Source organism: Amblyraja radiata, chromosome 4, assembly GCF_010909765.2.
Source record: "Amblyraja radiata isolate CabotCenter1 chromosome 4, sAmbRad1.1.pri, whole genome shotgun sequence".
NCBI lineage: Eukaryota > Metazoa > Chordata > Chondrichthyes > Rajiformes > Rajidae > Amblyraja > Amblyraja radiata.
This window is the reverse complement of record NC_045959.1, coordinates 7,904,042-7,917,920: the sequence shown is the minus strand read 5'-3', so window position 1 is coordinate 7,917,920 and position 13,879 is coordinate 7,904,042.

Below are 13,879 nucleotides of genomic sequence, written 5' to 3'. Positions count from 1 at the left end.
TCAAATATCAGTATGGAATACTGAAAATCAGTACTACTGAATTGTGAAACCAGTTTTAAAATGTGAATTCATAATTCTTGATTTTGATTCAATCTATCTATCTATATTTAAAACTGTGTGGCTGCCGCCTGCCATCCGCCGTCCGTCCGGCTGCCTTTCTGCCTTTTGATTCGTTCCATCGTGTGATGTCACAATGCCCAATGCTCACAGATGTCCAATCGGAATAGATCCATTTACATATGCCTTTGCACCAGCCCCAGCCCCAGCCCCTGGTGAACGTTCCATCGTGTGATATCACAATGCCCAATGCCCAAAGACATTGTTGCCATAGAGGGAGTACAGAGAAGGTTCACCAGACTGATTCCTGGGATGTCAGGACTTTCATATGAAGAAAGACTGGATAGACTCGGTTTGTACTCGCTAGAATTTAGAAGATTGAGGGGGGATCTTATAGAATCTTATGCTTCTATGTTTTCCTCTCCACACCCCTCTCCCTCTCCCACCCATCCCTCTCTCCCCCACCCCCTCCCTCTCCCACCCATCCCTCTCTCCCCCACCCCCCTTCACTTACCCCACCCCTTCCCTCTCCCCCCGCCCCCTTCCCCTACCCCTCTGTCCCTCTTCCACCACTCCCCCTACCCCTCCCTCCCCACTCTTCCACTTCTCACCCTCACCCCTCCCCTCTCCCCTCTCCCTCCCCCACCCCTCTCTCTCCCCCTCCCTTCCCCCTCCCTCCCCTCTCTCCCCCCACCCCTACCCCCTACCCCTCTGCCCTCCCCACTCTTCCACCTCTCCCCCCCTCCCACTATCCCTCCCACGCTTTCACACCCTCTCCCCCCACCCCTCTCCCCCATCCTCCACACTCTTCCCCCTCCCTCCCTACCCCTGCATCATCCTCTCCCTCCCCATTCACCCTCCCCCCCCACACCTCTCTTCCCCTCCCCATCCTCGCTCTTCTCCTTCGCCCTTCCCCACCCCTCTCGGCTTCTGCCCGCTCCGCACACCCTCTCCTCCCTCCCCTCCCTCCTCCCAGCCATCCATCCCTTTCTTCCCTTCCCCCACCCCCATTCCCTCTCTGCCCCACCCTTTCCCTCCTCCCCACCCCCTTCCCCCTCCCACTCTTCCCCCTTCCCTCCCCACTCTTCCTCCTCACTCCGTCCCCTACCCCCATACATCTCATCCCCCGCCCCGTCTCTCCCTCCTCCCCCTCAACCTTCTCCCCTCCTCCTCCCACCCCATCCCGCTCTCCCACACCCACTTCCCTCTCCACCCACCCACCCTTACTACCGCTCTTCCCCCGCCCCCTTCCCGCCTACCACTCTGTACCTCTTCCACCACTCCCCCCTTACCCCACCCCTCTCCATCTCCCTGCCCCACCCCTCACTCTCCCCCCTCCTCCCCTCTTTCCCCCCACCCCTTCCCCCTACCCCTCTGTCCCTCTTCCATCACTCCCCCTACCCATCTCCCCCTCCCTCCCCCTCTCCCCCTCCCTCCCTCCCCAATCTTCCACTTCTCTCCCCCCTTCCCCCTCCACTCTCCCTCCCCACTCTTTCCCTCTCTCCCCTCTCTCCCCCATCCCTCTCCCCCTCCCTCCCTCCTCCCCTCCCTCCCCAACCCCCCCTCCCCCACATCTCTCTCCCCATCCCCCTCTCTCATCCCCTACCCCGCTCTCCTTTCCCTCCCAAATCTGTCCCGTTTCCTCCTCCTCCTCTCCCCTCCCTCCCCTCTTCTCACCCACCCTTCCCCCACCTGTGTGTTTGGTGGGTGGTTAATGTGAGTGTGATGCCGCAGCCCCCCCGCAAACGCCGTTGGGGAAACAGACCCAACGGGTCTGCACTTGGTCTAGTAACATATAAAAATATGTAGTAACATAACATAACATTTGCAATTTACCTTATCATATACCTTACCAAGCAATCAAACATGCTGGCATGATGCTGCATAATCATTCAGGTGCTCCTGGTAAATGTCACATAAAGGTGAGTAGCATGTTAAGTACAATATAAAAAAATCACTCAGTGTTACTATTGTTGAGCTATGCTGACTAGCATGACTGGACTGAGTTCTTAGTTCACTGTCACTCAGCACTCAGCATGCTGGCATGATGCTGCAAAATTATTCAGGTGCTCCTGAATGTATATTGCCATTTACCAACAGATTCATTTTGTCACAGTTAGTGGTGAAGACTTTGTTAGGCGCATTGTATGCTGTCAGCTCCCACATACAAATTCTTTCATCAACCATAAGTTTCACACACTTACAATATGAAAGGCACTAACATTAATGCAGTCGCAACGATCAACTACAGTTAACTCATTCACCAGCTTAAACCATTCTGTGGTAACGCAGTGCTGCGCTGCCCGGTGCTTGCTTACACCAGTCCCTCATGACACATATATATTTCTGCAATCACAGAATAATGACTTTATATCGACACCACTGTGATTTGCACAAACATTAACGAGTCTTCTTAACCATCCCCAACTACTGCCTGCTGTCCCATTCACCTTCAGTCCCATCAACACCATTTAGGCAACGGTAGAGTTGCTGCTTTACAGCGCCAGAGACCTGGGTTCGATCTTGGCAACAGGTGCTGTCTCTATGGAGTTCCCCCATGACCCGAGTGGGTTTTCTCCGGGTGCTCCGGTTTCCTCCCACCCACCAAAGACGTAGGTTAATTGGGTTGGTATAATGTAAATTGTTCCTAGTGTGTGTGGGATGGTGGTAGTGTGCAGGGGTCACCGGTCGGCATGGACTTGGTGGGCCGAAGGGCCTGATTCCACATTATATCTCTAAACTAACTAAATAAGCTCTGTAGGAAAGAACTGCAGATGCTGTTTTATTTTTAACTCGAAGGTAGACACAAAATGCTGGAGTAACTCAGCGGGACAGGCAGCACCTCTGGAGAGAAGGAATGGGTGATGTTTCGGTTCAAGATCCGTCTTGGTTGCACTAAGGACTTTGGGGATTTTTAGGCTGTAGAGATACAGCGAGGAAACAGGCCCTTCGGCCACTGATTCTGCGCCGACCAGTGATCACCCCGTGCACGTGCATTATCCTACACACTGGGGACAATTTTACGACTTGCCAAAGATAATTAACCTACAAGTCTTTCGAGTGTGGGAAGAAACTGGAGCATCTGGAGAAAATCCACGCGGTCCCAGGGACAACGTACAAACTCCACACAGACTGCACCCATAGTCAGGATCGAACCCGGGTCTTTGGCGCTGTGAGGCAGCAACTCTACTGCTGCGCCACTGTGCCGCTCCAAATGATGTTTTTTTTAACGTATTACTGTTTTTTTGCTTATTGTGTTATCTATGAATAAATAATGGTTATATGAATTTTTGCTCATTGTGCTATCTATGAATAAATACTGTGCTTGCAGACTTGTTATGCTGCGCCAAGTAATGATTTAATTGTAGCGTTTTCTGGTGAATATACAATTAAACACTCTTCTTGCCTCTCGCAGCAGGTAACAGAGAGTCTAAAGCCAAGAGAGCAATAGACAATAGATAATAGTTGCAGGAGTAGGCCATTCGGCACTTCTAGCCAGCACCGCCATTCAATATGATCATGGCTGATCATCCCCAATCAGTACCCCGCTCCTGCCTTCTCCCCATATCCCCTGACTCAGCTATTTTTAAGAACCCTATCTAGCTCTCTCTTGAAAGCATCCAGAGAACCTGCCTCCACCGCCCTCTGAGGCAGAGAATTCCACAGACTCACCACTCTCTGTGAGTAAAAGTGTTTCCCTGTCTCCATTCTAAATGGCTTACTCCTTATTCTTAAACTGTGGCCACAGGGGGACGGTAAGTTGTGCAAGAAAACTTTAATTTGCTGTAAAAAATGTGCTGGAGTAACTCGGCAGGTCAGGTAGTATCGCTGATAAAGGATAGGCATCGTTTCTGGTTTGGGACTCTTCTTCAGACCTGATCCGAAACGTCACCCATCCTTTTTCTCCAAAGATGCTGCCTGACTCGCTGAGTTACTCTGCGTCTATCTTCGCTATGTGAACTAGCATCTGCAGTTCCTTTCTACACACGTATAGCCCTGTCCCACTGTCCTCGGGTCACAGAAGCTCTGGGATAACTTTTGAGAACAGAATTGTATCGGTGTTTGGAGAGGACGGTATTCTGCAGAAGATAGACACAAAGTGCTGGAGCAACTCGGCGGGTCAGACAGCATCTCCGCAGAAAAAGGAATAGGTGACATTTTGGGTGGAGACCCTCCTTTAAACAGCACCACTTACACTTGAAAATAAACATGTAAGTGGGGAGGTGAAGTGGCAGTGAATCGGGGAACAAACAGCCCTACAAACCAGACCACAAATCCATTAGGGTTCCTTTAGCACCTTGCAAGTTGTACAAAACTGATTCCATGATCATCACTATCCATTTCATGAAACGTATTCAGCTGATGAAATGTATTCAGTAAAATGCAAAATACATACTCCCCCTCCCCCACCTACTGAAGAACAACAGCTAAATCTATAAGATATGCCCCACCCCCATCCAGTTTTACACTAGATCAACGGGTACACCATGCTCCTTGATTAATTCCATCTCCACTGATAGTTTTACTGGAAGTTGATACACATTCCCCGTCCACAACAGGCGTTCTGTGATTGTTGATTTGTGTTAAGAGATATTTACTCGACACTTACCTCCCCTCGCTTACGCATCTTGGATAACTAGTAGTTACTTGTTGGGGGCACCAAATTAAAAAATATTGCGCCCCAATTATTTATTTATTTTTTACTCTGGATTTATTTTTTACTCTGGAAAAAAAGGGGTGTACAACTGCACCCATCGCACCCCCCTCCCCCTTTGGACGGCCATGTATCTCGCCTGTCCCGCTGAGTTATTCCAGATTTTTGTGTATATCTTTAGTTGTACTGAACCTCGGTTTAGCATATTCTTGCTCAGTTCATCAGTGGATATCCATCAATAGGATCAACAAGGAATTCGGAGACTGCACTCATACCCTTACAGGGAATCTTCCTGACAAATAACTACTGGGAGGTGCCTGACTGTAACCCTGGAAACTCTCAGTGGGCTTCATGCCCATGAATCATTCACATTATCTCGGCAGGATGGACAGAATTTTGTCTCGTATCCCGAAGGATGGCAAGTGAGGCAAAGCAGCATTGTTTCAAAACTGCTCTTAGTAGCTAATGGAGATTTTAAATATCCAACTGTGGGGTGAGTGAAAATGAGTGACAGCATGTTATAATTCCACCCTTTGATGCTTAAATCATGGACAGGGAATTCGGGAAATGTTTGTATCAGGAAGCTAATTCATTGTCACTTACTGTGAACCACTGCTTAAGGCAAAATTCAACCTTAACATGCCAAAACAACCATACATGGATATGGAGATAAAGGTACATAACATGAAATAGAAGCAACAGGGAACATAGATAACAAAGACAACGTTTCACACAGTTTCAATTGTATACTTCAGATGGCAAACACAACATGGAGAGATAGATAGACCTTGAAGTTTACTTTAATCAGCTTGCTTAACGTCCTAGCTTTTGTCTTTTTCAAAATTACCACGTATCCATGCAAATAAAAATACAATGTCCCAAATGGAGGGACTCAATAATATATATTGACATGTGTAGAAAGACAACTAGTAGGCATCGTCTGATTCCTTCCTCAGTTCTTGAGTCTGCTGAACATAATAAATGTGCAATATCACAACTTCCAGTCAGATTAGTTTCTTTCCTTAGCGGTGCCCAGAGCTAATTTAATAAAGTGTTCTCATGTACTACTGGAAAATTACAGCATTAGTTCATAAGGTACAATAACAACGTAGACACATTGCCTCAAGAGCATGAAGACTCATTCAGTGTAATTATGTGGCAACATGTGCCAGGAGGCTTTTTCAAAAGACAGCTTCTCAAACTGTTGGTTTACCAGTCTTGTATATAACACCAGAGAGTACTCAGTGCAGAGTCAGCAGTGGAAGGCAGTCATTTAGTCATTGATCAGAGCCAGCTATTTGGGAAAATAAAGAATAAATACTGACCGTATACCCAATACAGGGGAAACGAGGTTGTATTATATGGAAAATATGTGTAACTAACACCGGATTCAACCATTATTTATAATCTTAGAAGTGCCTATAAGGAAAGGTGAGACCCAGCAACCATCAAAGACATTGCTGTTCTGCTAAAGCAGGAAAAAATTACCAGAATAATTGTATTACTGACCGTAGTATTTGTCAAGCTAAATTATTTTTCAGTGTGTGAACAATGCCTTTATTGTTGGATATTGTACTTTGGATTGTAAAGGAATATGGCAGAATGGAACCATAGAAGTTGATTAAATGAGTTTGAAATTCATGTCATCTTTCTGTTCTGAAACAACAGGCAAGCTGGAGCAATTTGTAAAATGGGATCGTTTCTGTTAACCTAATTAAAACTGATGGAACATATCACAATATAATAAATTCCAGCTAGAGCTCCATTCCCCACACCGCCCACCCTGGACATCCTGAATAAACCATGGGAGAGGAGCTGAGATCACCTTTGTTTTTAACACACACTGCTGCTGGCTGCTCGCACGTAAGAAACCATGATAAGTGCTTATTCCTTGAAGATCTCTTCAGCATGTCTGCAATTTGTAAAAGGAAGATATCATCATATTTAACAAACAGGAACGCTTGGTGAAAATGTAATGAAACTCAAGTGCTTACATCCGGGTTAGCCAGCACCGCTGGATCACACAATTTAATTTGTTTGTACAGTATTCGGGATGGTTCATTAAAATCCATTCATTACTGAAGGAGAAATATAGTGCGTATATAGTTGCAGTATTCACTGTGGATTTGGCTATTTTTCAAGTTTGGGTCCTTGCAGTCAATTTCGGGTTCCAATAATTCCATAAATATTGACACTGTTCTCATTCACACTTTAACGCCTCAAATTGAGCATAAATTTACAAGGAATGCAAATTCTTATTGGACGTGCTTAATGTTTTTCACCCCTGCTAAGTTTTTCCACATTATCTGTTTTCCCCATTCATCTGTCAGCACCGGAGGTTACACACATTCAGTTATGGCTGCAGTCTGTATCCCCCAAAGCTTCATGAAACCAGAGGGAATTCAGTAATTGCTTGTGGCTGTGCATATATTTTACTCATGCATTAACCCATGCTTAAGCATCTTGGCATTTCATAGCATTTTCATGAGAGTGCCTAATGTATTCCAGGATTTATAATTTATCTTTAATATTTGCAGCTCTGCATACCAACAGTCTAGAAATATTTATAATACATGACAGATTTGCATACATTGTGGGAGATATCCTGTGAGAGGCACTCAGTCTTGGATTGACAGCAGTCATGGAGGGTCACTTTGAAAGGTACACTTTATCAAAGACTGTCAAAGTGACAACCATCCCTAAATGTCTAGGACTCTGATCCATTTAAGGGCATTGTCAGAATTGCATGTCTGTTGTGCATGAGTGCATAGGGTTGGTAAATGATAGCATGTTTGCCAGGATGGGTAAATATTTAAAAAATGCTTAAACTGAGGGAGGTCAAAATGAATGGACACTTGGAGGCTCTGCCAGGCACGCCTAAGATGCAGGGTGTTATCGACTCCAAGCGTTTGCCAAAACACTCATGAGTAGCTGGAAATCATTGCACTTCTGAGAATTTCTCCATTTTGCAATCCTTGTGATTTGAGCCGAGGTAAGAGCCAAATGATCTTTGTCTTGGTCCTGCCGTTTGGGGAGCAGGAAGCCTCCATAGTAGACTGACACCTGCAAAAGTGTCATCAGGTCATAAAGCAGAATGTAGGATGATGAGAGTGGGAAGGAATGGATTCAAATGGATTGAATAGACTTCCAATTTCATGTTGCCTCCACCTCATCCCTCCAATGTCAGCTATATGATGTCCTGCAAGCAGTGGGATATTGAGCAATTTCCTGTTGAAACATGAGGCAATGAAGGGCTTGTATGCATACATATGCTTGCCATGTTAACTCATCTGGTCACACTTCCATAGATAAAAGCATCATCACAGATACTTCCAAGATTATGCTGGAGATGGATTCTTGCAGTCTTTCAGTCAGTTTGCATAGTGTGACAGGGCTGGCTCTCAGCATCCTGTTTATTAAAACTATTTTTGCTTTGGAAGTAGCCTGTTCTTCAATGGCTGCAGTATCTTCGTCCAACTCCAACAGAACAGCACCTAATTTTCCAGTCCCTTCAGTGTGAAATCCCACTACTCCCAGAATCTCACATTTCTCTATGACACAGATGGAGGTCCCAGACCAGATTTCATACTAATTCACAGGCCATGCCCACAGGTTCCACTCCCATAACTCTCTCCCTTCAGCATATTTTCTCTCAGATGCCCATCAACTCCAGTCTGATTTTCCTACCATCCATCTCCACTGGGGGGCAATCTGCATTTACCAAATAATCAATGTGGTCACTTGGAAAATGTGCGATTTCCACATCAAACACGGGTTTCTGGAGCTGTGAGGCAGCAGCACAACTTGCTGCACTGCTGTGCCTCCCATAGTCTCCTCTTCTTCATTAAATGGATTCCCTAGGCTTTGAGTTACTGAGTTGGCATATGTTCAACATGATTCTAGTGATGGTGCATCATTGCAGTGAATGCTTCCATCTTGTACGGTCTATCCCGGTAATGGAAAATACTACAATAGAAATGTAAGCAAGAAATCTCAACAGCCAACATATGAATATTTACAGTTATCTTGTTTTTGCATAATCTTTTCCTTTTCACAGGCTTGTATAACTTATATATAATTTAATGTTTTGTTTGTCCATGTGTCTGTGATGTTGATGAAAGCAAGATTTTCTTTGTACCTCTACATCACTTGTGCATATGATAATATGACGATAAATTAGACTTGATTTGACTTGGCCTTCTCTTCACAGGTGCTGCCTGACTTGCTGAGTATTTCCAGCACTTTCTGTTTTTATTTCAGACATCCACTATCTGCAAAGTGTTGCTTGGGTTTTTAGGTTACTGCTAGCAATGCTACAGCTACAAAGAAACACTAACTTCAAAATCTTGCTCTCATATAAATGTAAGAAGCAAGTTCATAGTTGATCCAATTCTGATCCTGACACCACTTTCTTGGACTCTCCATGTATCCCGAGGATTCCTTGTAGTATAAATGATTGTCAATCTCTGCCTAGCAGACATTCAATAATTGACCTACCTTCACAGCTCTCTAGGTTGAGAATTCAAAAGATTCTTCAGTCTCTGAAACAAGGAATATCTCATCCCCATTTACAACAATTGCCCCTTTATCTGAAATATTGTCTCCTAGTTCTGCACAATCCATTCCTCAATTTATCCTCTCAGCATTCATCCTATTAATCACCTCAAAATCTTAATGTTTCACTGAAATAATTTCTTCTTTTTTGTATACTCTAATAGGTTTAGGCCCAATCTGCCCAACTTTCTTAGAAACATAGAAAATAGGTGCAGGAGTAGGCCATTCGGCCCTTCGAGCCTGCACCGCCATTCAATATGATCATGGCTGATCATCCAACTCAGTATCTTGTACCTGCCTTCTCTCCATACCCCCTGATCCCTTTAGCCACAAGGGCCACATCTAACTCCCTCTTAAATATAGCCAATGAACTGGCCTCAACTACATTCTGTGGCATAGAATTCCAGAGATTCACCACTCTCTGTGTAAAAAATGTTTTTCTCATCTCAGTCCTTAAACTGTGACACCTTGTTCTGGACTTCCCCAACATCGGGAACAATCTTCCTGCATCTAGCCTGTCCAACCCCTTAAGAATTTTGTAAGTTTCTATAAGATCCCCCCCTCAATCTTCTAAATTCTAGCGAGTACAAGCCAAGTCATTGATCAACCCAGTGAACTTTTTCTATGCTGCCCCTAGTGCAAACACTTCCTCTCTTAAATATGAAGACCAACATTGTACACAGCACTCACTGTTCCTGCATGCAACATTGCTTCATATTCCTTTCCACATATTTCATTTTTTTCTTGTTCTTCCTTACTTTCACTGATGGATATCTATCATTGCAGATCACCATAATCTTTCCACTGCTCCTGTTGAATAGGAGGTACAGGGCCTGAAGTCCCACATCATCAGGTGCAGGAGCACCTACAGAGAAGATAGACACAAAATGCTGGAGTAACTCAGCGGGACAGGCAATATCTCTGGAGGGAAGGAATGGGTGATGTTTCGAGTCGAGACCCTTCTTCAGACCGAGAGAGAGGGACTAGAGATATGGAAGGGTAAGGTCTATAAACAACAGATCAAAGTGGACGATGACCAAGGGAAGGCAGAATGGCTCATTGTTAGCTGGGGGGGGGGGGGGGTTATTGACATGGACTTGTTTTAGAAACATAGAAACATAGAAACACAATTTTCTAATTGTGTTTTGCACTAATGTCTTGTCTTACTTTTGAACAATCTTTCAAACTGACTTGTAGATTTTATGTATAATTAATGGTTTGTGTGTGCTGCTGCAAGCAAACTTTTCATTGTACCAGTACCGCACCTAATTTGTGCAAATACCGATAAATTTGACGACTTGAAAATGTCACCGGTTATGGGCTACTTCTATCTTTGCTCTCTCTGGATTCAGATTGATGCACTTCTCTGTCAAAAAGTGGATTGGAGGATGAAAAATCAAATACTAAATTTGCAGATGCGAGAAATCTAAACTTAGGACAAAGAAAATTCTGGAAACACTCAGCAGGAGAGACAACATCCCAGGAAACAGAAAATAAAGGCCCTTTGTCAGACCAATCGTCTTCGATCTGAAATGCTGACATTGTTTCTCTTTCCACAGATGTTGCCTAAGTGGATTAATGGACTGCCTGGGGAAGTATCAAACTTATGAGCACTTTTCATTTGTGGTTCTGCCAGACTACCTGTGGTACATATAAATGATACAAGCAAATGGGTGGGAGAGAGAAACCTGTGAGTAAGCAATCTGCAATGAATGGTAAGGGAAGGCCAATTGTTCTGGGCAGGAGCTGCAACCTGAACAATTTCAATTAAATTGAGTTTGTTCATGGGAAATCATTGATTGCCATTATCGATAGTTCTTTACCTGCTGGTACAAATGTTTCTTAAAAGATTAAAGAAACTTATAATCTTATAACCAATATGATGTTTCCTGCAGTTCTGCAGCTTCACCAATACCCCTGATTTACATGTTCCTAAATATAACTTGAAGTAATAAATGATGCAGCTCTTGTTTTATTAAATGGCCAATCTATGTCTTATAAATATACATTTTAATTTGCATTTTTTGCCATCAGCTGACAGAATCTCTTGCAACACTGTGAATCATATTGATGAATTTTGCGCCCAGATTGCTCAGCTGCTATAATGTTCACTATGTTATCATTAGATGCCTCAATTTGTGGAGCTTACAGTGCAATAAAACTAACCATGTGACTGTTGATTTGCAACAAATTATGGTGAATTAGTTTGATAATATGATTGACTGGAACAAGCTTTGCAATATTAATATATTAATCACTCCTCAATCTAAAAAGTGCCAAGCGTTCAAAATGAGCAATTACTTAATTTCTCAAGAGATGCAGTTCTAATTATGAGTCAGGGAGATAGTGCTAATTATATACAAATGTAAATACCAAGTCTCAGATCAGTGTACATAATCACTTTATTTGTAATTTAATATGTACTGCATGACAGTTTTTTATTCTAATCTGCTCCGATATGTTATACAACCCATCTTATCCATTTTATTAGAGGCTGTAAAATGTGGCAAATGGTAGGCATAAAATTGGAATAATATATTCAAATATACAAAATTCCTGCTCTGCATTAAACCTATGTGCTAGAAATATATGTTTGAATGTTCTTAGATATTTAGAGGTTGTTCTAATCTATAAAAAATATGAAACTTTTACTAGATCCCGTCTGTCATAGAAACATAGAAAATAGGTGCAGGAGGAGCCCATTCGGCCCTTCGAGCCAGCACCGCCATTCATTGTGATCATGGCTGACTGTCCCCTATCAATAACCCGTGCCTGCCTTCTCCCCATATCCCCTGACTCCACCAGCCCCTAGTGTATCTAACTCTCTCTTAAATTCATCCAGTGACTTGGCCTCCACTTCCCTCTGTGGCAGGGAATTAAATGTCACGTGACTAAATGCTAATCTGAAAAAAAATCCCAGTGGGATTCGAAACTGCTACACTAGCATAATTATATTTTTTGTTTCTACAAAACAGTCGCTGGTTTATTAATGTCAATTTTGGCCACAACTCTTTATCACCCCTGTTTTGCAATATCGAGGTGATAAAGAATTGCTGACCTAATTGACCAATTCTCCCGCCTAAACTGCAATCGAGTGTAACCCAGAAGAAGCAGCATGCTACCTTAACTAGATCTTTGCAATATTCACGTCACTAGTTACATGTCAAGCTACCTCCCTCTGTCTGGTTTGCTATGGACAGTGCAAGCAACTGGAGAAGAACACTGGCCATGGTTTTGGGTGCCAGAAGACCAATATTACGGTGACCTGACCGTCAGCCTGGCAGTACAAGGAAAGAGTTGTTAACTATATGGTGGTGCCCAGGTTATTGGTGCGAGGATAGGGAGAACACTCCTACAAGAATAATTTCAAGCTTACTTCTTCTATATTTCTCTCATTTAAATCGTTGCCCACCATAAACCATCTACAGATTATGCTCCCACCTGTTGTACCCTAAAATAGGAGTTGGATTGATAGAATGTCAATCTGTGTAATAAAAAGAGCCCTACAGTCTAGAACAAGGAGAGGGTGCTTGTGTGTCTCCCAGTAGACCCTCATGTAAACTTACTTCTTCCTAAGGAGTACTTTGGGATGCAGGGTGACTTACCTTCACACTGGCTTTGAGGGTTCTGTTAATGACTGATAAGGTGGCAAATATGCAAACTACAAATCTTTCCATAGATTTCCATAGATGAGTTAAATAGTGGCCAAGTGTTGGTTGGTGTAGTTTGTGAGGAGGGCTGCTCTTCTGCAGATTGCCTCCAGGCTTCTTTGTGCTCCTGCAACTTGCACTTAATGCCAGTTCTCCAATTTGATGGTCATGGGAAAGAGATTCCCAGGAGTCGGTGAGGATGTTACATTTCTTCAAGGAGGCTTTGAGTACATCTTTGAATCTCTTCTTCTGCTTTTCTGGTAACTTCTTCCCATGACAGATATGATATCATATCCATGAGATCAACCCTCAGCCACGCAGCCCATGGAATAAAGTCCTAGCCTGTCCAATCTCGCCCTATAGCTAAAGCCCTCGACTCCTGGCAACATCCTCATAAATCTTCTCTGCACCATTTCCAGCTTAATTACAAGGTGACCAAAACTGAACACAATACTCCAAATGTAGCCTCATCAACATCTTGCATGATGGTAACAATTTCTATACTAAATTTCCTGACACATGAAGGCCAATCTTCCCCACTTCCCTCCCTCTCCACCTTCCTTCACCCCCCCCCCCCCCCCCCCCCCCCCCCCACTAAAAGTCAATTAACGTTCCCCAGTTAGCATCGTCTTGGGCCCACACCTGTCTCCAGCCAACAGTCAGCCTATCAGGACACCTCCTTTCCTGAGGTCATCTGTTGCCGCCCCCAATTTGGCCTCTTTTTTCTTCAGTTCCTGTCCCACTCTCCCTAATACAATCAGTCCAAAGAAAGGTGCCTGAAATGTCACCTGTCCATTTTCTCCAGAGATGGTGCCTGAGCAGCTGAGATACTCCAGCATTTTATGTCTATCTTTGGGATAAACCAGCATCTGCACATCCTTTTCATTATATTTATTTTGCTACCAAAAGCCTTCTTTACCCTGTCAACTTGCAACCACTTTCAGAGAAGTATGTACTTTTACTC